The sequence below is a fragment of the Chrysochloris asiatica genome, unplaced genomic scaffold (assembly GCF_000296735.1).
Source record: "Chrysochloris asiatica unplaced genomic scaffold, ChrAsi1.0 scaffold00160, whole genome shotgun sequence".
NCBI classification, from domain to species: Eukaryota; Metazoa; Chordata; class Mammalia; order Afrosoricida; family Chrysochloridae; genus Chrysochloris; species Chrysochloris asiatica.
In genome coordinates, this window is record NW_006408678.1 from 4,669,472 (window position 1) to 4,673,961 (window position 4,490).

At 38.8% G+C, this 4,490-nt stretch overlaps 1 pseudogene; it reads right to left on the reverse strand.

The window, feature by feature from the left end:
- LOC102834614 overlaps nt 1-1,576 on the reverse strand; it is a 21,758-nt pseudogene extending 20,182 nt beyond the window's left edge.
- Nucleotides 1,577-4,490: the final 2,914 nt, after the last annotated feature.

Genomic DNA, 4,490 nt, shown 5'->3' on the forward strand with positions numbered 1-4,490 from the left:
GCCACGTTTTTCTTCATGTAACCCAGCTTCTCGCATTATTTGCTCAGCAGACAGGTTGAATAAGTATGGTGAAAGAGTACAATCTTGTTGCACACCTTTGTTAATTTTAAACCATCCAGTGTTCCCATGTTCTGTTTGAACAACTGCCTCTTGGTCCAGGTACCAATATACATCAATTGTCGTTTTTAAAATCCAGCTCTTCCCTACCTTTCAAGCTCCAATTTCCACTATTTTCCTACATTGAAGCCTAAGAAAGATGTCTTACTGTTTCCTGCTGATGTTAAGTTCCATCAACTCATAGAGACCCTGTGTAGGGTTTCTGAGGAGCAGCTGGTGGGCTTGAACTACCGACCTTGTGGTTTGCAGTCCAGTGCTGACCCACAGTGCCACACCAGAAGTCCCTGGTCCCTGTAATGTCCTGCATTTTCCTGTCTCTGATGCAGAAAACTCATCACACCTGAAATAGCCTGCTCACTCTTCTCCAAATTCTAGTGTCTTTCAGAAGCCAACACAAAGGACACATCCTCTACGAAGCCTCTGAGTGTACTCACCTGGAAATGCTATTTCCTGTCACTTAGTAGGCATTTAACACTCAAGTTTATTTCATCTCATCAGTAACTGGTTAGCGCCTTAAGCACAGGATCCTAAAGAGTATTACTTGATTGTCCAATAACAGCTTTCATAAATATTCAGAAGTAAATAAAACCCCGTTATTAAAGAATAGAATACTCCTAAACTCCTAGTCATTAATGTATCATTATTTGGTCATGAAATAGTCCTAGAAATTTTCCAAATTTTGGAAAGTTTACTGGATTTATTTATATTCAAAGAAACAGACTTGTTTCCTAGAGTTTTAAAGTACAAAAGGAGGCAAAGAACTAGATATTGGTAACATTAAAGAAAGATGTTTAAAAAAATAAATTCAAAAGAAATATAAGGAAGAAAAATTTCAAGATACAATAAAAATTATGAACCACATTTAATTAGCTTGTGAGTCACATCACATTTCATGTGAATTTAGTCCAAGTTTCACAGTAACATGATTTCATGGATTAGTAAAAATAATCACTTAAAATAATAGTGAATGCTTGATATAATCCAATCAAAATTACTAACTAAGAGAATTAAGAGAACCACTAGTCAACTTGATAAGAAATGTGAATACTTAAGGGGGGCGGTAAGATAGTTACACCACCTGCTAACTGGAACATTATTAATATAATCACTTCCATTGTCTGACAAACTAAAGTCTCCATCCAAATAAGACTATGCTTAAGAATATGCATGGTGTGGAGCTGTAAGGCAGACACCAGGCCACAAGAGCCTTTGAACTGCAAGGTCAAGGGTTCAAACTCACCAGCCACTCCTCAAAAACCCTATACAGCATTGCAATGGTTCGGAATCATCTCCATGGTAATTAACAACAACGACATTCTCAGTACCTCTGGATGCTCTGAGACCCCAAATCTTTCTAAAATCCTTTACCATCGTGTGTTTTGGATCTTTCACAGACCTCAGTGAGTCTGTGATCCTCAAAGTTGCCTTTCCCATCTGCAGAGTCTGCACTTACGCTCATTTTGCCTACAGTGTATCTAAGAAGTTGTTGTTAAGTGCCACTGAATCAGTACTGACTCATAGAAACCCTGTACAAAGTTTCCGAGGAGCGGCAGGTGGACTTGAACCACCAACCTTGCAGTTTTAACCAACAGTGCCAATTGCAAATTAGCTGAGATACCCAACTAAGTATGCTTAGCAATGGATTGAACTGTTCAAAATCATTTCAGAATGAATGCTTTTTGTGTTGGTTTTTGTATTTGTTATAAAATGTTTTCTTTGTTTAATATGGGCTGGTCTAAAAATTCACTGAAGCCAGAATTTTTTCTATGTTGTATATTACTGCCTAGAATACATTCTCTTAGGCCAGTTATAATCAAGTCACTCAATAAATAGTCACTAAATTGAATTCTCATATCAGGAACAAATCAGTTGTATCTAAGGAGGATAGGGTCTAAAATTACTGGGTTATCTTTGAAGCGGACATTTGTTTTAGAAGTGAACTAGGTAAAGAACACAAGGTGTTCTCCTGAGATGACATTTAGAATGAATGTTGACTATGAAGGAGATCACTGCAGCAGGTCTTAACCCAATTTGATTAAATCACCCACGAAAGCTCTTTCCCTGTTGTGCACATCAGAAGGTTAATAAATTGAATACAGACAACCAAATCAATTTCCAAAGTCAACTCTCTCTGAAGAAACTAGAAAGAATGTTTTCATAATCCCTATAGTAAAAGGAGCTGCCACAGTAAAATAGCATCTAGAGTTAGGTAGGCCCCTTTCCCATGCAGATTCCCCAGTAAGTGGTTTTGTTTCTTGGTTTTGTTCAAACGAGATCCAAGTTATACTTTCATAATTTCCCAGTCACTTGCTCTGAAATAAAATTACTACAGCCCTTCAACTGGAATGACTGCTAGCTGCTTAGCAAACCTTTGTCCAAGCTTCAAACCAAAGTGAATGTTTGAGGGTTTGGGTTGTTTTGAGTTTTCTAAACTTCAAGCTTAAATTTTCATGAACCTTACACTGCACTTCCTGATCTTTTTTTGGGAGTGAGTGTGGTATAGCTGACCTCTTTGGTGTTATAGTGTGATAAGTCACACTCAAAGTGGTGAAACTGAGCTACAAGGAAAGTAGGCAGATTAGCAATGAATACAGGGAGCTGGTCAACTCTGGAACCACTCTTCCTTTAAAGCTCTCTCTTCATTTCCATTCTCCTAATGTTGTTGTCATACCTCCCATTTAATTAAAGCATTCCAGGACAAAACTAGAGTCCTGTATTCCTAAAACACATCAAACGAAGAAAACAAAGCAAACCAATTTTAGTTACGAGTTGAACTAAAACAGCCATTACCTACCCTAACAATTATAACGAAGTATTAAACAACCATGGCGATAGTCTCAATACCACCGCAAAAAGGAACTCAGTGGAAGACAGAGGGATATTCAGACTTAGGCCTTTGGGCTTGGAAGATTCATTGAATTCTATAGATCTTTGGGAACAAAGTGAACTTGTATGAGAAAAAGAACTTGTACAATGAGCAAAGGAAGTGGGCGAAATAATACTTCAGGGCAGAGCCATTTGTGTGGAAGAGACAAAAATGGCCATGAATCGGACATACAATCAAGGACTGTGCCATTCTCAATGAATGCCCTGCAGTGTATTCCTAACTTGGGTGGATGCCAACTCAGAGACCAACTTCATCGATGAAAAGCTTCAGAGTTCTATACTGATGGTGTATGTCAAGGGGAGCTTGAAGAAAGAATCAAAGAGGCAATCTTCTCAAATCAAGGAGAAAAAGGGCAAAGGTAACCACAGCATCACTAGTGCTGTTTCATTTTTTATCACTGTGGTCAATAAGTTGGTCAAATGCATCTGAAGTTGCTCTGCATAAGTTTCACATCCATATTTCTCTTACTACTGTGGTTAAGTGCCGTCAAGTTGATTTCAACCCATAGCGACCCTGTATAGCATTTCCAAGGAGCAGCTGGTGAGTTTGAACCACTAACCTTTCTATTCAAACCAACCTTGAAATCCAGTGCTTATCCTACAGCACCATGCCAGGACTTTTTATGTTTGTCCTAAGATAAACATAAAGAAGGTCACTTTAGAGCAAGACACATTCTGAATGATGGTCTCTGCAAGCCCTAATAAACATCTTTTCCTGGAAGGACGGAAAGCTTTAGAATGTCATGGAAAAGAAATGTCCAAGATATGTTTAGTTATAGGGGTTTATGAAGGGCATTGGTAGCTAAGTGGTAGAATTCTCTCCTTTCTTGAGAGAGACACAGTTCAGTGTCTTCTCATTGCCCTCCCTCATTGTTGCTGCTAGCCATCATCAAAGTGCCCCTGACTCATGGCAATCCCATGCACAATGGAATGGCACGTTGTTTGGTCTTGCATCATTCCCCTAATTTGCTGCAAATTGAACCATTGTCACAGGATTTTCATTGACCAACTGTCAAAAATAGGTCACCAGTCAGTCTCTGAAGCCCCGTTAAAATCTATTCAGCATCATAGCAACACTGAATCGTCCAATGACAGACAAGTGATGGCTGCACATAAAGTACATTGGCCAGGAACTGAACTGTGTCTTTCTCAAGAAAGGAGAGAATTCTACCACTTAGCTACCAATGCCCTTCATAAACCCCTATAACTAAACATAGCTTGGACATTTTTTTTCCATGAAATTCTAAAGAGCTTTACTAAAGTCAGGACAATGTATCAACCTCAAGTTCTTAACTTACCCCACCCCCATATATTTGTTTATAAAAATATATATATATTTGGCTCTCTTGGGATGCAATAGTGAATGGTTGTTGTCAGGACTGTTTGTGAGGGTCAGAAATGTGGAGGTGGATGTTTTATAACAAGGAGGGGAGTGATTGACTTTTCAGTCTAAGAGCGGAGGTCTCTAGGACCATCAAGGGAGAAAA